Genomic DNA, 20,249 nt, shown 5'->3' on the forward strand with positions numbered 1-20,249 from the left:
CAGGCGGTGCGGAGCCTGGCTGAGCAGAGCCTGCCCCTGGCAGGGTGTGTGGTCACCTTCAGCTGGGAGCAGGTTGCCCAGCTTGGGAAACACGCGCCAAGGGTTTGCAAACAGGTTAGGGAGAGATTGTGTGTGTGTCTATCTCTTGCAGCACGGGGGCGGGCAGGGAAGGGAGTGAAATGTGCCCGGCGGAAGGTTTTGCACTAGGCCTTGAGGATTAAGCCCGAGCCCCCGGCACGGCTGCTGGGAGATGGGTTTCTGACTCGCATCCAGCGCACTCTGCGGGCCACCAGCTGAACCCCCTGAGGCCAAGAGAGTCGGGTCTGAGGTGGCAAAAAGGGGCCTTTGAGGCTCCCGGCACATCTTGAGGAGCAAGGAAACAGCCCGAGGTTACCAGCGTCCCTGGGTGGGCTCGAACCACCAGCCTCTCGGTTAACAGCCGAACGCGCTGACCCCTTGCGCCACAGAGACACCTAGAGACCTGTCTGCTGTCACCCAGGCTGTGCAGCCGGCAGACCTGCTGCCCACGCTAGAGCTCGCAAGGCGCTAGTCCGGACAGGACCGGATTCACCGTGGCACCAATGGCTCCACCGTGCCAGGCCCAAGCTCAGACGGGCCCATAACACTCGCTTCCTCCCCTCTCCAGCGCTGCCCAAGTGGAGCCTCGGAGCAGCAGGGATCCAGCCTGGGAGCTGAGAGCCCACGGGGCCCTGGGAGCTGTAGTTCCTTGGCCAGCTCCCTGCCTAGAGAGCCAGCCCTGGAGCAGGGAAGGAACTACATTTCCCAGCATTCCCTTGGCCACTATCCACAGGAAAGGGAGCGGGAGGGAGTGGGGAAGCTGAGACCCCATGCGCTGCAGCTTGCTGTGAATGGGCAGCTGGCTGCTCGAAGGGGTGGCGCTGTGAATGGGGAACAAGTGTGCCCAAGGAGTAGAAGGCTTTGGTCCAGATATCACCCTCAAAGACTTCCCCAGGCTGGACGAGGGATGCTGGTGTGACCTCGCCTGGCAGCCCCCAAAGGAGGAACTGGGTGGACTGAATGGACAGTGCCCCTCTCTGTCTGAAGCCTAGCAAGGGGGGGTCTGTGGATCCCACAAGAAGTTAAAATGAAAAGTAAGGGAGGGGAGGCTCTACTCGAGGACCTGGGCAGCTGTAGAAACAGTACCATGCCCATAGGAGGATTTCCATTCTGAGCCAGGGAAGCAGAAATTGGCTTTTCCTTTCTAGATTTATCCAATATTCAGAAAGGGAATCGAGCACCTGCCTTCCACATTTGAACATTCTCAAAACTCAGGAGCTCAAGCTCAATTTGGGTTGCTTGTTACTTCATTTCTCCCCAATCAAATATGCTGATCCACTGAACCGTGCTGCGCAAAAAGTAGAATAAAATTGAGCAACAAATGCTGGCATCTCCCCAGTGCTAACTCGGACTGGAATTGCTATTTTCAACAGCCATGGTCATTTCTTTTAGTGTTGATTGTTGAAAGGGAAGACAGGAATATTGCACTGGCAAATTCCCCACAGAAACAAAGAGTGGAACAAAAGAATAACAAAAGCACCTCACCTTTTCCTCATTTATGTAGGACAGTCTTAGCATATGGATCCAGATATCCTCCAATCACACAAGCTGAAAATTGTTCCACTTTACCGCAGTTCTGTAACCGTGCAGGAACCAGTCCTGTCTGTGTTCTGTGCACATCCAAAATTCCTCCTGAATTCAGAAGGGCCTTGCTTTTGTGACCACACTACCAGATATTTTCAGCCCTTGTAAGCGAAGCAGGTTTATATTTCATAATTGGGCAGGAGGCCTCTCAGAAAAAGTTAGGTGTTGTAGGAGGTGTTGCTTATTCACTGGGGAATGTGAGACCTTCCTGTTACCATAGTAAACCAGTGCAGCACAGAATGCGCTTTGCTCCCAGAGTCAAGAATGGGGTCCTTTGATTCTGTACGCAGCCCATTAAAGATAATGAAAAGACTCCCACTCACTTCAACAAGCTTTGGACAGAACTGGTTATCCACAGGGTAACTCCACTGTCTTCCCAGGGTCCTGAGCCCACAGCGGATGGGGACCATGTGAGCTTGTTGCAGAGCTGCTGATCAGGGATGGGAACTTCCTGGTACCCCAGCCTCCTAAATCATCCAGGCTGCACTTTCTGCACGATTACGTGCTAGCTGAGGGGTGCATGGGAATTGGTGGCCTCTGCTGCAGGTGATGGGCATCTTAGCTACTTAAAGCCATGGCCTAGAGGAGGGAAGCGCTTAACTGCAGAGTCTGCAGCTGCCTAGGGCCAGTGCTGAGGATTTAGAGGCCCTAGTGCCGCCGTTGCTAGGTTCAAGCATGCTCAGCCTTGGAATTGCCACCCCTCCCTTGACTAGTAGCTGCGGCTATCTCAGGCTGGCCTCTGGCAATTGGCCCCATGGCTATAGTCAGAGAAGCTGCAGGTGGCTCTGTGACTACTGGGGGCCATTAAGCTAGGAGCGGATAAAGAAACTGGAATTAAGCTCAAGGAACAGAGGTCACCCATAGGAAAGGAATGTCAAGGGGAGCAGGGAAAGAGGAAGCAGGTGAGGCTTGCAGTGGGAGAATAGTCCCAGCTGGCTGGGGAGCATGTCCAAAGTAGAAAGGAAACAAGCATGGGCAGAGGTGGTGGGGACCAGGCAGTAGACTAGCCTGTAGATGGGAGCAGAGGGAGAAAGGCTGGTGTCTTCAGATTCCCAAGGGCTAAGTCCTCACTTTGGGGAAATGGTGTTTGCAAGGGGCTTGCTCCAATGGCAGGATGGGTGCTGGGGAGGGGATTTGTCAGAACTGACCAGGTATCTGCTGGCTTTGGATCTCTGAGCTGAGAGTGGGACCACACACAGTGACTGGTGACATGGGGTGGCACTGGAGATGTGGCTATAGAAGGTCTGAATGAGGAAGGAGATAAATCTGTGGGGAGCTGCCCTGATCTCTCTGAAAGTTCTGCTCACTGTGGACACTGGTAAACCCACATGGGTAGAGCTGAATGAGAAGAACTGGGGGCTGAGGGAGCTGTGTATGGCAATGCAGATAGTCATGTAGAGGTGTGTGATCAACATGAAAAATGTCTCTGAGATTCAGTACCGGGGACACTAGGGCACCAATGGCCCTGCCACCCCAGGCCCATGCTCGGAGCCCACAATGACGACATAGGGGCCCACAAATATGTTTGGCACCAGGGCCCACAAAAGGTTAATCTGCCCCTAAATCCAGATGTTGGGGGCTGTGGGTGAAGACCCAGCAGAGTGGCGCAGCGGCAGCGTGCTGGGCCCATAACCCAGAGGTCGGTGGATCGAAACCATCCTGTGCTAGGGATGCACTTGTTTCTCTTTGCTCTGGGTCTTCATGCGAGGCAGTAACCAGCAGAGCGCCAAGAGCCTAGGCCATGAGGCCAGAGGTGGCTGAGGCGGGGGCCTGCCAGGGAGCTCCCCAGCACCTCTGGCTGCCTGGGCTGAAGGCAAGAGGCCTGCATGTGGTGAGGGCTCCTGTCCCGGCCTGAGACAGCCATGCTTCCTCGTCCCCTTCTCCCACCCGCACCGGCAGGCGGCTGCTGCAGGGGAACACGAGGGAGGCTCTCGGGATGCTGGGCAGCTCTGGGCAGCTCTTTGTGGCTGTCTAGGGAAAGAGCCGAGGCTTCAGACTCGACCTGCCATTGACTCGCGGGGCTCTGCACTCCGTCAGCCGGGGCAGGCCAGGCTGCGGCCGGGACTCAGGCTGGGGCAGCATGGCCGCACTTCCCTGACGAGGCATGAGGCAGGCCAAGAGCTTTGCTCAGCCAACAGGGAAGTGGGAGGGAGGCGTCTTCGAGCTGGCACATCTCGTCCGTTTCTCCCTTGCTGCTTGGGTGGGAAGGGAGTGAAATGTTCCCGGCTGAAGGTTTTGCACTTGGCCTTGAGGATTAAGCCTGAGCCCCTGGCATGGCTGCTGGGAGATGGGATTCTGGGTCGCATCCAGCGCACTCTGAGGGCCACCAGCTGAAACCACTGAGGCCAAGAGGGATGGTTTTGAGGTGGCAAAAAAGGGCCTTTGAGGCTCCCAGCAGGTCTTGAGGAGCAAGGAAGTAGCCCAGGCTTATCGTCCTCCCAGGGTGGGCTCGACCCACCATCCTTTCGGTTAACAGCCGAACGCGCTGACCCCTTGCACCACAGAGACACCTAGAGACTGACGTGCTGTTACCAAAGCTGCTGCCTAGCAGCCTGCACGTGTGGGGCAGAGTGTCGGGGAGTGAGGGAGTGAGGGCTGCAGGCTCTGGGAGGGAGCTCGGTGAAGGAGGGGGCTCCGGGCTGGGGCAGAGTGTGGGTGTTGGGGACACTGGGCATGGCCACTAGGTAACTCGAGGGGATGGAAGACCACGAGTGTCGATGAAGCCCCCTCGCACTAGGCCCAAGTGTCCTTGGCCCCCCCGCCTGGAGGCACTCGCAGCAGTTATGCTGAGGATCTGCAACAATATGTTGCAGAGTCAGACAGCCTGAAACTAAGCAAGGCCACACAGTGCAGATATGGAAGAACAATGCTGAAGAAAGCAGCTTTATGTATGGTTTAACAGATGGTTCAGAGAACAAGGGAACTAGCTGGTAACTGGATTGGCTGGCTATATGGATACTTAGGGCAGCTTGCTATTGGATAAGTATGCTGAAGAAAGGATGGATAAAAGCCTGTGTAACTTCCTGCTCTGTGTGCAGGATTGGAGATTCTATTCTCCCTGGACCTTCTTTGAAGCTTCAAATAAACTTTTCTGCTTCTCCACCCCGTTGTGATTATTGGGTGACGCACACTGGGCAACGAACCCCTGCTGTTGCTTGCCTCTGGCACTGGGTGCCGGCAATATTTGGGGTGTAGGAGGGGCTGTGGGGTGTAGGCTCATGGGGGGAATTTGGGTGCAGAAGGGGTTCTGGACTGGGGCAGAGTGTTGGGGTGCGGGGTCTGGAGGGAGCGCCGGGCTGGGGGTTGGTGGCTCCCAGTCAGCAGCTGGCTGCTGGCATCTCTCTGCGTGCAGCCCCTGGGAGGGAGGGGGGCAGCGGGTCTCCATGTGCTGCCCGCACCTGCAACGCTGCCCCTACAGCTCCCATTGGCCAGTTCCAAGCCTCTGAAACCACTGAGGCCTATGGTGGTGGGGTGGGAATTAAGAATATTTTGAGGATCTTTGGGGAAAAGAGACTTTACTGACAAGGTTTGTCTCTGTTCCTGTTTCACCTTGTGGTGTTTTGTCGAGAAATTACTTTTAATTTTTCTATTATATTAATAAAACTCTAAACCTTATTTAATCAATTGTAAACATAAGTGTCACTTGAGTTACCCCTCTGCTAGCAAGAATGAACTGAAGTTTATGACTTTCTGGGAAGGGCAGAGATAGTAAATTGGGGGATTTCAATGGTGGGTGGGTGTTTTACGCTCCCATCTCAGTGCACAGAGTGAAATACTCAGGCAATGTCTGTACTGCACAGTTATGTCCCTGGAACTGACACAGTTATTACATTGCTTGGGTGTGCGCCCACTCGGCTCCTTGTGTCAGCAACGCGCATCGTCGTTCATCTGCCGCGAGATCCAGCTAGGTCGGGGCTGTCCTGGGCTCCGTGGGGGGAGGGCTCAGCTGGGAGAAGGGGCAGACTAGGGGAGTTTGTCTCTGATATATAAGGGCTTTGTCAGCAGGAAGCTGTAGATCACATGCTCGGGGTGACAGTGGGGTTTGAGCTGGGGCAGCAGCATCGGGGAGCAATGTGTGTGTGTGTGTGTGTGTGTGTGTGTGTGTGTGTTGGGGGGGGAGGGGTTCACTTGGTAAAAATGAACCTGCCAAGCCTCTCCTGCTGCTGGAGCAAAAGCCTCTCATTTATCACCTCAACTCCCCTCATGAAAATCTCCACCCCTCCCCCGGCGCTGAGGGACCCCCTCACTCCCATGGAGATTTTTAATTGTTCTAACTTGTCCTTGGCCTTGTCCAAACAGTTTTCCCAGACAAATTATCAAGAACATTTCAAATGAGAAAAACAAAACAAACCAAATGCAAACCACAGAAACCCCCCCACACACAGTTTGGGTCTGAATTTTTCTACTGAAATTTGGAGACAATAAAACTCATCCCTCTGATGGCCAGAACCCAAAGCTAGACCTCCCCCCGATCTCTGTGACTTCACTGCCAAACCACCGATGTGCTAACGCCTCTTGTGAGACATTTTCCTGCACAGTACTGCTGCTAGTCCATGGTTCCACGTGTCACTCGTTTCTCTAGCACAGGTCAGTCCCTGGCCCTATGCTCCAGACATCCTCATTCACATCAAGCTGCAAGTTGAGAATCATTTCCCATTCCCGCTTTGTGGGAGGGGAGACTTTTGAAAGGCCTCTCTGTGCGACTGCACATGGCAAAGCAAAGAGAACAAACCCCAAATCCCCCCTGTGCTTTCGGAGCCAGGTTTGCTGTGGGAATTCTGTATTTCAGATGATGTCAAGCCTGGGCATTGCGATTATTTACCAGTTTCTGTGGCATTGAAGCACTAGCGTGCTCGCAGCTGTGATGGCCGAGTGGTTAAGGCATTGGAGTCGAAATCCAGTAGGGTTCCCCTGCGCAGGTTCGAATCCTGCTCACAGCGAGGCCTGTGTTTTAGCCAGTGTCAAGGTTCCTTCCCCACTCTGAACTCTAGGGTACAGATGTGGGGACCTGCATGAAAACCTCCTAAGCTTACTTTTACCAGCTAAGGTTAAAACTTCCCCAAGGTATAAACTATTTTACCCTTTGCCCTTGGACTTCCACTGCCACCACCAAACGTTTATCCGGGTTTATTTTATTAGGAAAGCGTTGTTTGGAAACGTCTTTCCCCCAAAATCCTCCTAACCCTTGCACCCCACTTCCTGGGGAAGGTTTGGTAAAAATCCTCACCAATTTGCATAGGTGACCACAGACCCAAACCCTTGGATCTTAAGAACCATGAAAAAAACACTCAGTTCTTGAAAAGAAGAATTTTAATAGAAGAAATAGTAAAAAAGAATCACCTCTGTAAAATCAGGATGGTAAATACCTTACAGGGTAATTAGATTCAAAACATAGAGAATCCCTCAAGGCGAAACCTTAAATTACAAAAAGACACACAGACAGGAATATCCATTCTATTCAGCACAGCTTATTTTCTCAGCCATTTAAAGAAATCATAATCTAACGCATATCTAGCTAGATTACTTACTAAGTTCTAAGACTCCATTCCTGGTCTGTCCCCGGCAAAAGCATCACCCAGACAGACACAGACCCTTTGTTTTTCTCCCTCCTCCCAGCTTTTGAAAGTCTCTTGTCTCCTCATTGGTCATTTTGGTCAGGTGGCAGCGAGGTTATCCTAGCTTCTTCACCCTTTACAGGTGAAAGGATTTTTCCTCTGGCCAGGAGGGATTTTAAAGGTTTTTACCCTTCCCTTTATATTTATGACAGCCAGTCTCTATCCTGGGCAATACTCTCTACAACCCCTGAGATGCTCTCAATTCTCTCCCCACCCCAAGTAAATCTTGTTCTGCTCCTTTCATAGAGATCCCTGGGACACCACCTCACACTGTGCCCCTGAGGTGTCAGGCAAACTCTCAGCACCTAAAGCCTCTGCCACTCACCTAACGCCCCCGGCCCCATAGATCAGCCATAACCCTGGTTCTGTTCCTCCCTCTAGAGTGTGAAAGGAGCCGTCAGTGCAGCCAGAGGAGCCAACTTCCTGGATGCTATGGGGCTGCAGCACGAACGGAAACAAAAAAACAGGTGCTCAGCGCCCACTGGCAGCCAGCTCCCCACCAGCACCTCCCACCTGCTAGCAGGCCTGGCTCACAAGCTCCTCCTCTTCTCCTTCAGCTTCTCCCCTCTGCCAGTGATCAGGCATGCGGGAGGACTGGGGAGAGGAAGAAATAGGGTGGCATGGCAAGAGACTGGACAGGGGTGGGGGCAGGGGTCAAGCAACCCCCAGGAAGTCTCCAAGTCAGCAACTCTGAGTACAGAAGCCTTCCCTGAGTCTGAGCTACCAGGATCCCTGCCACAGAGCAGGGGGCACAAGTCTCAGCCTCCCTTTCCCACACATGGCTCTGGACACCACCAGGAATGATTTGGCTCCTGGCACTCAAGAGCTGAGTGCCTGGACAGGGGCTTGAACCCTGGCACCGCCCATTAAGAGCCTGATGCTCTATGGACTGAGCTGGCCAGGCTTGCTGAGAGCCTCTCCCCGTCCTCTTTTTCTCCACGCCCACTGCCGATTCCTCCTCCTCTTCCTCCCTCCTGCACCTCAGGGTCAATTAATCTCTGCACCTAGACAGCCGGCCCACGCGCTGCACCCCAATCCCCCCATGCCTAAGCCTCCCTGCCAAAGTCCTGCACCTGGCTCCATAGAATTAAGTCTCACGTCTCGCTGGGAACTCGACTTCTTGTGCCCAGAGAATCTCTGCCCCCCTCAGTAGCTGACCCGAGAAACACAGTGTCCACCTTTTCGAAGGAAGTGCTTGGAAAGGCTTTTCTCTTGTGGTCTAATGGATAAGGCGTCTGACTTTCGATCAGGCAATTGAGGGCGCAAGTCCCTTCACAGATGGGCTTGTGCCGTTTTCCCTTTGTACTGAAAGTCCTGCTTTCTTCAGGACTGAAACCTCTTCTCGGCCGCTCAGGCCAATGCTCTGGCTTCAGCTAGAGCCCTGGGAAGGAGCTGGGGGTTGGGCATCACAAAAGCTAGGGCGTGAGCTCCAGGTGCGTCCAGTCTAGCTGTCAGGGTTCCTTCCCCACTCTGAACTCTAGGGTACAGACTTGGGGACCTGCATGAAAGACCCCCTAAGCTTATTCTTACCAGCTTAGGTTAAAAACTTCCCCAAGGTACAAACTTTGCGTTGTCCTTGAACGGTATGCTGCCACCACCAAGCGTTTTAAACAAAGACCAGGGAAAGAGCCCACTTGGAGACGTCTTCCCCCAAAATATCTCCCCAAGCCTTACATATCCCCTTTCCTGGGTAGGCTTGAGAATAATATCCTCACCAATTGGTTACAAAATCATCAAAGACCCAAACCCCTGGATCTTGGAACAATGGAAAAATCACTCAGGTTCTTAAAAGAAGGATTTTATTTAAAAAAAAGGAAGATAAAAATCATCTCTGTAAAATCAGGATGGAAAATACTTTACAGGGTATTCAGATTCAAAACACAGAGGATCCCCCTCTGGGCAAAACCTTAAAGTTACAGAAAAAAGGAATAAACCTCCGTCTTAACACAGGGAAAATTCACATAAAACAAAAGATAAAGCAATCCGCCTTGCCTGGCTTACCTATACTGGCTGCAATATCGGAGACTTGGATGAGGATGGGTTGGAGAAGATGGATTTCTGTCTGGCCTCTGTCAGTCCCAAGAGAGAACAACTCGTAAACAAAGAGCACAAAACAAAAGTGTGCACAAAGGTGGTTTGGGGATCAAAGATTGAGGAGGAGTCATGGGGTGAAGAATCACAGGATGGGCAGAGCTCTGGACTCGGCTTTACCCCTCCTGACACAGGTGGCGGGTGGAGAGCGGAGCCTTGCAGGTGTGTGGAATCTGCCTTGCACTCGGTAAAGGAAGGGACCTCGGTGTCTGCTGGGTTGGAATTGTATTTTCCGCAGGGCAAAATGATTGGCAGAAGCCACTCGCTTAAAGAAAGTGGGTGCTCCGGTTGAGGTTTGAACTCATAACCTAAACATCACTCTACACAGCACTGCTCTCTAGGTAATGTGGGCTAACCCACTGCACCACTGGAGCCCACAGTTAGTGCCCACTCTCATTGTTCCATGGATGGATTGGGGGTGAGGGGGTTGCATTACCTAAAACAAATCCATAGGAAAGGCTGCAGGACAGCAGGAGCAGAGGTGGGGAACCTCCTTCCGTGTGATCGAGCTGGTTCCCACCTTCCGCTGCTGAGGGGAAGGTTGGTGCTTTGAGCCCACCCGGTGCTGGAACTTCTCCTGGGTGAGGTTAACGAGACTCTGAAGAAGCGAAGGGAAGACTTTTCTATTCTGGCCGATCTTCATCTGTCTCCTGTGGCCCTTCAGGCTCTCTGCTCCCCTGTTGGGGCGATGCAGAGGCAAGTCCCGACCTGGGTGAGTCACGGAGAGGCTGTGTCCCATGCCGTGTGTGTGGGAGAGGGGTAGGGCAGGGTTGGGGTGGGCTCCAGGGGAAAAGGTTGGGTGTGACAGTGTGTGGGGGAGGGGGAAGGGTGTGTTTCTTAGGATATAAATGAGGGCAAACACAGGGGTAGTGACAGTGAAGCCCCGGGTCTGAGTGTTATGACCCTGTGCGGTGCTGCCATTCACCTTCCCCTCCTGTGGTCTCAGCTGTCATTGAATCCAGCATTTTTTCACCTGTCATCGTCCCAGAGGTGTCACACATGCCCCAAATACAGAGTGTCCCTCTTGGAGACGCGAGGACTGGAGTGGATTTCAGCTGCTGGACAGCTCTGCTGGGTTTTCTACATTGGCAAGGGGAACTGCTGAGTGTTTACATTCATTTCAAGCGTCCCCATTCAGCGGACTCCTGAACACACTGGAGATGGGTCTGGAAATCGATTTTCATTTGAAAAAGTTTTTAAAGGGAGTCATTTGGATTTGAACTAGGAACCCATTGCCCTCCAGGCAAATATTCACCTACTGAGCTACACTCTCAGCAAAGACTGCCCTGTGTAGCCCAGAGCAGGAACAGCTTTGAACCTGCGGGTTAGTAAACTTTATCTGTATACAAACCCCACGGCTTACAAAACCCCCACACCCACTCTGTGTCACCAGAGCACAACAACTTTCCTTGGAGCACACACTGCTCCCCAGCTCTGTGCCCTTCAATCTCCCCAGCATTGCTCCAATGCCTTAAAGGAACAGGGCACAGGTAACTCGAACCCCTTCATACCTGACAGATTTAATGCCCAAATAATTCCATGTAGACCAGAAGCGCAGAGCTCCTCTGAGTGTCAGCCCTATCCCGGTGTAGGTCCCCAGCAGCGAGTGTGGCCTACAATGCAGAGGTCACTTTTTTATCGTTTGAAGATTTGTGGTTCTCCGGTGGAGTTATTGTCTCTCATACGGCAGACCACTAACTCCCACTGGGGATCTGGACGGTGGCGCTGCCATGCAATCTGTAGCCGGAGCAGGATGTCACTGTGAGGGGTGAGCCGCCCCAATGGGATGTTCCAGAGACAGTGACTCCGGGAAGGACTTCGGTGGAACACGGTGGAACTGAACATCAGCTCCCATTGCGCGGTGGTGGCGAATGTGATCTGTGGACACCTCCTTTCCATGTGTCAGCGCTTTGCTGGCTGGGCTGGATCCAGAACCCTGAGTCTGTCATGTGAGTCATGTCTCCGAACACATTCCTTCCCCAGCCCCAGACCTCATATGGCCAGTGAAGAGCTGAGTATTATTGTCCAATGTAGAAGTTACAGAATTTAAACTAGGAAGAACGGTCAATTTTCCCATCATTTCACATCTTTACATCCAAACAAGATGATTTTCTGAATGACCCATCCTCGTTCAACCAGAAGATATTGGGGGTGGGATGTAGGAGTCACTGGGGAAAACACAGAGACACAATTTCCTTTGCACAGATCCATGAACAGCAAAACCTCCCTATGTGTCTTGTCTGAGCCAGGGCATTCAACTCCAGTGAACCCTTCTCTCCTGCAATGGCAATGGTCAGACAGAGGGGATGTGGCCACCTGCATCCCTGACAGGGAGATATTGGCTCGGCTCTTTCTTTATGCTGCTCTTGCTAGTCCATGAAACATCAAGGATGGAATGCAAGGCTGAGTTCATGCACCAACCCCCTGAAAAATGTCCATGCCCCAGAGAAATCCTGACCCCTGCTATTGGAATGATGTGCTGGAGATTTGACTAGGAAAGGGACTGTCTGAATTGTCAATTTGGGGAATGAACAATGATCTACAGCAATGTCGTTAACACAAACACACTCTCATCATGCTCCAGCCGGAAGGGAAATGGGCAGGAATTCTTGCTGTTCAGCCATGGACACACTTACACTAATGCACAGCCTTGAGTGTGCTGGGGAAGTGGATCTGAGCAATTTGAAGTGACAATTCTGTGAGAACTGAATCATAGTGTAGTGAAATAGCCATCCATCACGTAGTTGTGGCCGAGTGGTTAAGGCGATGGACTTGAATTCCATTGGGGTCACCCCACGCAGGTTCAAATCCTGCCAAAGATAGAAGCACAAGAACGTTATGACAACTGCAATCTTAGTGCCACAGCATGCGAACTGGAGCCAGATCTGGTCTCACTCTGAGGTTGTCTACACTTGTGACACTGCGATAGTGCTTTGGAGTAGACAGTTGCTACAGCGAGTGGAGGGGTTTTCCCATCGCTGTAATAGTTACATTGACGGAACAATTTTTCCTTCTATTTAGCTCTATCTAACCAGGGCTTAGGTCAGCTTAACTGTATTGGTTTGGGGGTGTGGATTTTTCACACCCTGAGACACGTAGCTCTGCCAGTTAAGTGTCCAGCGTACACCAGCCCTTAGATCCCTCTTAGGATTTCCATGCAAGCACTGACCTGTGAGAGGAAAACATCAGCTCACAAACACAGAGACTGAATTCCCCACAGTTAATCTCTCTGCGCTTTCCAGAATGTCACAAAATTCAATTCATTCCTGCTAGGACAGAGAAAAAATAAGTGATGCAAAGTTTTTGGCTTGATTAAATAAAATTAACGGTTTAATTACTACAGTAAAAATATGTACCGATTCCTCTAAATAACACCATAACTTGAAATAGAAACAGAGACAAATCTTGTCAGTGACGACTAATTTAACAAATGATCTTCCCATTATTAATTTCCACTGTGCCCCCACTGCAGGTCTGGGCCCCTCCAGTGTAACTGCTCTGCATTCGCCTTCCTGTTAGAATTGGTTCTGGACATTCCCAACTTTGGAAAATTGTGCAATTCAGAATTTGAATAGTGACCCCGGCTCCTTCCTGCACCTGCTCTACATCGCTACACAGCACCTTCTCCACCTGCAGAGTCACCCGCAGGGTTCAGCAGGGACCCCTGGCAAGGACAGTGGGTGCAGCTAACAGCCCGGTGTGCCTGGCAGTGAGGCAGGGGCAGCCTGAGGCTGGAAGCTCTGAGTCAGCTGTGGAGAAGCAACCCCCCCACACACAAGTACAGCGATTGAATTCCCCAACTTTAGCATCATGACACCCTGTAGAAAGCCCCACGTGTCCGTTGTTTTTTCACAGGGCGATGCAAAAATCAGGTGACACCAATTTTGAAGTTTGAGTAAATAAAGTTTCGGAGATAGTTATTAAGCTCACAAAAATATGCCAAAGATCCCTCTGCATAACACCGGAAGGTGAAATAGGAACAGAGACAAACCTTGTCAGCAAAGGCTAATTTCCCAAACGATCCTTGTTAGAATAGAGATATTCAGGCCTGCCTGTAAAGCCTATACTTTAAGAGTACAGACTTTTTTTTATCACAGTGTATTTTTGCTGTGTGTTTTCATCACTTAGCTAGTTACGGGATACAAAACAAAGAATCAAAATCACAGTCTGCCTGTGTACGGGCCTTCTCTCCCCAGGAGAGTCTGAGCCTGGGTTCTTAGGCTAAGGCCTTTGGCTAAGCTGCAGGAGCAGCCATAAACTGGGAAGCGAACGGTCACATCCTCACATCCCCAACCTGTCCCACTGAAATACGGTGGTATTGGTCGGTTAGGAAGACGATCCTGTCCTGATAGTGCCCATCACCACCAGATACAGAAACAGATCTTAAGAGAGCCTCCTGTCTGGCAAGAAATCTTAGTGAAATCCTAGCGGATCTTAAACATAAAAAAGAAGCTTACAAGAAGTGGAAGGTTGGACATACGACCAGGGAAGAGTATAAAAATATTGCTCGGGCATGTAGGAATGAAATCAGGAGGGCCAAATCGCACCTGGAGCTGCAGCTAGCAAGAGATGTCAAGAGTAACAAGAAGGGTTTCTTCAGGTATGTTGGCAACAAGAAGAAAGCCAAGGAAAGTGTGGGCCCCTTACTGAATGAGGGAGGCAACCTAGTGACAGAGGATGTGGAAAAAGCTAATGTACTCAATGCTTTTTTTGCCTCTGTCTTCACTAACAAGGACAGCTCCCAGACTGCTGCACTGGGCATCACAGCATGGGGAGTAGATGGCCAGCCCTGTGTGGAGAAAGAGGTGGTTAGGGACTATTTAGAAAAGCTGGATGAGCACAAGTCCATGGGGCCGGATGTGCTGCATCCGAGAGTGCTAAAGGAATTGGCGGCTGTGATTGCAGAGCCATTGGCCATTATCTTTGAAAACTCGTGGCGAACGGGGGAAGTCCCGGATGACTGGAAAAAGGTTAATGTAGTGCCCATCTTTAAAAAAGGGAAGAAGGAGGATCCTGGGAACTGCAGGCCAGTCAGCCTCACCTCAGTCCCTGGAAAAATCATGGAGCAGGTCCTCAAGGAATCAATCCTGATGCACTTACATGAGAGGAAAGTGATCAGGAACAGTCAGCATGGATTCACCAAGGGAAGGTCATGCCTGACTAATCTAATCACCTTCTATGATGAGATTACTGGTTCTGTGGATGAAGGGAAAGCAGTGGATGTATTGTTTCTTGACTTTAGCAAAGCTTTTGACACGGTCTCCCACAGTATTCTTGTCAGCAAGTTAAAGAAGTATGGGCTGGATGAATGCACTATAAGGTGGGTAGAAAGTTGGCTAGATTGTCGGGCTCAACGGGTAGTGATCAATGGCTCCATGTCTAGTTGGCAGCCGGTGTCAAGTGGAGTGCCCCAAGGGTCGGTCCTGGGGCCGGTTTTGTTCAATATCTTCATAAATGATCTGGAGGATGGTGTGGATTGCACTCTCAGCAAATTTGTGGATGATACTAAACTAGGAGGAGTGGTAGATACGCTGGAGGGCAGGGATAGGATACAGAGGGACCTAGACAAATTGGAGGATTGGGCCAAAAGAAATCTGATGAGGTTCAAGAAGGATAAGTGCAGGGTCCTGCACTTAGGACGGAAGAACCCAATGCACCGCTACAGACTAGGGACCGAATGGCTAGGCAGCAGTTCTGCGGAAAAGGACCTAGGGTGACAGTGGACAAGAATCTGGATATGAGTCAGCAGTGTGCCCTTGTTGCCAAGAAGGCCAATGGCATTTTGGGATGTATAGGTAGGGGCATAGCGAGCAGATCGAGGGATGTGATCATCCCCTTCTATTCGACATTGGTGAGGCCTCATCTGGAGTACTGTGTCCAGTTTTGGGCCCCACACTACAAGAAGGATGTGGATAAATTGGAGAGAGTCCAGCGAAGGGCAACAAAAATGATTAGGGGACTGGAACACATGAGTTATGAGGAGAGGCTGAGGGAACTGGGATTGTTTAGTCTGCAGAAGAGAAGAATGAGGGGGGATTTGATAGCTGCTTTCAACTACCTGTGAGGTGGTTCCAGAGAGGATGTTTCTAGACTATTCTCAGTGGTAGAAGAGGACAGGACAAGGAGTAATGGTCTCAAGTTGCAGTGGGGGAGGTTTAGGTTGGATATTAGGAAAAAAATTTTCACTAGGAGGGTGGTGAAACACTGGAATGCTTTACCTAGGGAGGGGGTAGAATCTCCTTCCTTAGAAGTTTTTAAGGTCAGGCTTGACAAAGCCCTGGCTGGGATGACTTAATTGGGGATTGGTCCTGCTTTGAGCAGGGGGTTGGACTAGATGACCTCCTGAGGTCCCTTCCAACCCTGATATTCTATGATTCTATGATTCTATGAAATCCCTTCTCAATTGTTGTGGTTGTGAAGCCCTCATTTCAATATGTTTTAACTTTACGGCCCCCACTTTTCTGTTGTCAATCTGTCTGGTTCTCTAATAGTTTCTGACTGCTGTATAATTAATTTTGCTATGTGTAAGTTCATTAGTGTAGTGGGATATAATTGGTTAGAGAATTATGTTACAATATATTAGGATTGGTTAATTACATTTCAGTAAAATGATTGGTTAAGGTATAGCTGAGAATATTACCATATAATCTGGAGTCAAACAGGAAGTGGAAGTGGAAATTGGAATCATGTTTGCGAAGTGGGGGAATGGGAACAGGGAACAGAGACACAGGCAAGGCTCTGCAGCGTCGGAGCCGGGAAGGGGGACGCGGGGTAAACGCTTTGCAGTGTCGGAGCTGGGAAGGGAACACTGGGGAACAGAGTCTATCAGTGTATAGAGATAAGCCCCAGTGGTGTGAAGGGCTTCAAAATATGCTTCCTTGGAAACTAACCCCAGGAAACATCGCATTGTCTGCACTTCAGACTTCTGGTCTTTTGCTGCTTGCTGCTTGCGTGACAAGAACTGGGGAAGAGGGCAGGGGAAGAGAAAGCCCTCTAAGAAAATGGCTACCTTGCCCCTCTCCCTCCCCAGGCGTCAAGCATCCGCAGGACTCGAGGCTCTGCTTGAGGGATCCTGGCACAGCGGCTGGTGGGGGAGAAAGGATTGTAGATTCTGACCTGCACTCTGCAGAGGAGGGAATAATTGAAGGGGGCATTTTTGAGTCCTCCCCCATCCTCACTGTCCCCTGGGCTGGCATTCTACCCTCCACAGGGCCAAACAAACAAGTGGGTGAAACCATTTGGTTAATGAAAACCAGTGCTCCAGGTGAGGCTTGAACTCACAACCTCAGCATAGCTCCTCTCAGCACTGCCCTATAAGTACTGCGTGCTAACCAATTGCGCCACTGGGGCACCTGGTTATGGCTGCTCTCCCAGGCCCCTAGGGTGAGAAAGGCGAGGCGTGACCCCCCAAAAATTCTCAGTGGAGCTGAGAGTGGGAGGAGACAAGTGTTGGTCCTTGGTGGGGTGGGTTCTTCTGAAGGGTTCCCGGCACCATTTGACCCTCTTGTTCTTCTCTGTGCGATACCAGAGCTGACTGAGACTCAATGGAGAGCCTTGCTGCAGATCAACAGATCTGAAATCCCCGAGAACCAGGTCTAAGCATTAGTCCTGCTTTGGGACAGAGTCTCTCAGGCAGGAAACTGCAGAGTCTGTGCGAGCGGTGAGGCTCCCTCGCTAACAGCTGAGATCAGTGAGAGCTGTGTGAAGCGCCGGGACCCAGGGGTGTGTGAACAGGGGGGCACAACGCCCCAGGACTTTTAGAAATGGGAGGGCTCTGCCTTACCACTTTGTAATGACCATAAGGGCGAGGGAGGGTGGGGAGGGGGCGGAGAGCAGTGATCGGGAGGCGGGGTCTTGGGGGGAAGAGTCAGCGCAGGAGTGGGGCCTCGGGGAGAAGGGGTGATGCAGGTGCGTGGCCTCAAGAGGAAGGGATGGGGCTACTGTTCGGGCTCTGGTGGCCGCTACTTTTAGGGAGCCTGCACCGCTCTTAGTGGGACTGCAAGACATCCCAGAGGAGAGAGGGTGGCCAGCAGAGCAGTGACAGGGTGGAACGGCAAGTGACCGGCAATGTGGGCAGACAGGGGAGGGAGAAAGGGGCTTTCCCCCCAGGAGGTGAGAGGTGATCTCTGGGTTTTCATTGACCCAGGACAGCAGCTGGGAGTGAGGTGCAGTGAAGGGAGGGGCACTTCCAAAGAGCTTTTGGTCTCTGGATTTCAGAGCCCGAGGCAAAAGGACACTGCCCAGCGTACTGTGGGCGGGTGTTTTGCTCATAGTGTCGTGTTATGAATCCTGATTGTGGTGTTTTCCAAAGTTAAGACAAGGTGATTTTCCTCCTTTTTATTAAAGTTTCTTTTCTCCACTCAGTGCTGGTGAGTGAGGAAAGTATGGCCTCTCAGAGGCACCCAGTGGCCCTGGTTAGTTTCCCCAGATTACTGGGTGGGGGCTTACGCGGATTGTGTGCTGTACTCTTGAAGAGGAGCCCCAAGCACCCGAACAGGGAATTGTGACTTCAGCCTTCAGATCGAGAGCCAGATGAGGGAAGAGCATCTCCGCGAGCAGGCTGGCTCACCTAGTGAGGAGGGCTTTAAACTAGGTTCACCAGGGGAAGGAGACCAAAGCCCTGAGGTAAGTGGGGAAGTGGGATACCGGGAGGAAGCAGGAGCGCGCGAGAGGGGAGGGCTCCTGCCTCATACTGAGAAAGAGGGACGATCAGCGAGTTATCTCAAGTGCCTATACACAAATGCAAGAAGCCTGGGAAAGAAGCAGGGAGAACTGGAAGTCCTGGCACCGTCAAGGAATTAGGATGTGATTGGAATAACAGAGACTTGGTGGGATAACTCACATGACTGGAGTACTGTCATGGATGGATATAAACTGTTCAGGAAGGACAGGCAGGGCAGAAAAGGTGGGGGAGTTGCACTGTATGTAAGGGAGCAGTATGACTGCTCAGAGCTCAAGTATGAAACTGCAGAAAAACCTGAGAGTCTCTGGATTAAGTTTAGAAGTGTGAGCAACAAGGGTGATGTGGTGGTGCGAGTCTGCTATAGATCACCAGACCAGGGGGATGAGGTGGACGAGGCTTTCTTCCGGCAACTCCCAGATGTTACTAGATCGCAGGCCCTGGTTCTCATGGGAGACTTCAATCACCCTGATATCTGCTGGGAGAGCAATACAGCGGTGCACAGACAATCCAGGAAGTTTTTGGAAAGTGTAGGGGACAATTTCCTGGTGCAAGTGCTGGAGGAACCAACTAGGGGTAGAGCTCTTCTTGACCTGCTTCTCACAAACCGGGAAGAATAAGTAGGGGAAGCAAAGGTGGATGGGAACCTGGGAGGCAGTGACCATGAGATGGTTGAGTTCAGGATCCTGACACAGGGAAGAAAGGAGAGAAGCAGAATACGGACCCTGGACTTCAGAAAAGCAGACTTTGACTCCCTCAGGGAACTGATGGGCAGGATCCCCTGGGAGAATAACATGAGGGGGAAAGGAGTCCAGGAGAGTTGGCTGTATTTTAAAGAATCCTTATTGAGGTTACAGGGACAAATCATCCCAATGTGCAGAAAGAATAGTAAGTATGGCAGGTGACCAGCTTCGCTTAACAGTGAAATCCTTGCTGATCTTAAACTCAAAAAAGAAGCTTATAAGAAGTGAAAGATTGGACAAATGACTGGGGAAGAGTATAAAGATATTGCTCGGGGATGCAGGAGTGAAATCAGGAAGGCCAAATCACACCTGGAGTTGCAGCTAGCAAGAGATGTTAAGAGTAACAAGAAGGGTTTCTTCAGGTATGTTAGCAACAAGAAGAAAGTCAAGGAAAGTGTGGGCTCCTTACTGAATGAGGGAGGCAACCTAGTGACAGAGGATGTGGAAAAAGCTAATGTACTCAATGCTTTTTTTGCCTCTGTCTTCATGAACAAGGTCAGCTGCCAGACTACTGCACTGGGCAGCACAGCATGGGGAGGAGGTGACCAGCCCTCTGTGGAGAAAGAAGTGGTTCGGGACTATTTAGAAAAGCTGGATGAGCACAAGTCCATGGGGCCGGATGTGCTGCATCCGAGAGTACAAAAGGAGTTGGCGGATGTGATTGCAGAGTCATTGGCCATTATCTTTGAAAACTCATGGTGATCTGGGAAAGTCCCAGACAACTAAAAAAAGGCTAATGTAGTGCCCATCTTTAAAAAAGGGAAGAAGGAGGATCCTGGGAACTACAGGCCAGTCAGCCTCACCTCAGTCCCTGGAAAAATCATGGAGCAGGTCCTCAAGGAATCAATCCTGAAGCACTTACACAAGAGGAAAGTGATCAGGAACAGTCAGCATGGATTCACCAAGGGCAAGTCATGCCTGACTCATCTAATTGCCTTCTATGATGAGATAACTGGCTCTGTGGATGAGGGGAAAGCAGAGGACGTGTTGTTCCTTGACTTTAGCAAAGCATTTGACACGGTCTCCCACAGTATTCTTGTCAGCAAGTTAAAGAAGTATGGGCTGGATGAATGGACGATAAGGTGGATAGAAAGTTGGCTAGATTGTCGGGCTCAACAGGTAGTGATCAATGGCTCCATGTCTAGTTGGCAGCCGGTATCAAGTGGAGTGCCCCAAGGGTCGGTCCTGGGGCCCATTTTTTCAATATCTTCATAAATGATCTGGAGGATTGTGTGGATTGCACCCTCAGCAAGTTTGCAGATGACACTAAACTGGGAGGAGAGGTAGATACGCTGGAGGGTAGGGGTAGGATACAGAGGGCCCTAGACAAATTGGAGGATTGGGCCAAAAGAAATCTGATGAGGTTCAACAAGGACAAGTGCAGAGTCCTGCACTTAGGACGGAAGAATCCCATGCACCGCTACAGACTAGGGACCGAATGGCTAGGCAGCAGTTCTG

At 51.1% G+C, this 20,249-nt stretch overlaps 1 protein-coding gene and 4 non-coding genes across 5 annotated transcripts in view; 3 read left to right on the top strand and 2 right to left on the bottom strand.

Annotated features, from left to right (window-relative positions):
* Positions 1-20,249, top strand: part of LOC102930774 (class I histocompatibility antigen, F10 alpha chain) — a 1,343,638-nt gene that overhangs the window by 546,250 nt on the left and 777,139 nt on the right. The gene's annotated exons all lie outside the window — the stretch shown is intronic.
* On the bottom strand, positions 398-471 carry TRNAN-GUU. The gene has a single exon. It is a non-coding gene; the product is annotated as a tRNA-Asn (tRNA).
* On the top strand, positions 6,521-6,602 carry TRNAS-CGA. The gene has a single exon. It is a non-coding gene; the product is annotated as a tRNA-Ser (tRNA).
* On the top strand, positions 12,109-12,190 carry TRNAS-UGA. The gene has a single exon. It is a non-coding gene; the product is annotated as a tRNA-Ser (tRNA).
* Positions 16,625-16,718, bottom strand: TRNAI-UAU. Its single transcript has 2 exons — positions 16,681-16,718; positions 16,625-16,660 (listed from the first exon to the last, which is right to left on the bottom strand). It is a non-coding gene; the product is annotated as a tRNA-Ile (tRNA).

This window comes from Chelonia mydas, chromosome 4 (genome assembly GCF_015237465.2).
Source record: "Chelonia mydas isolate rCheMyd1 chromosome 4, rCheMyd1.pri.v2, whole genome shotgun sequence".
NCBI classification, from domain to species: domain Eukaryota; kingdom Metazoa; phylum Chordata; order Testudines; family Cheloniidae; genus Chelonia; species Chelonia mydas.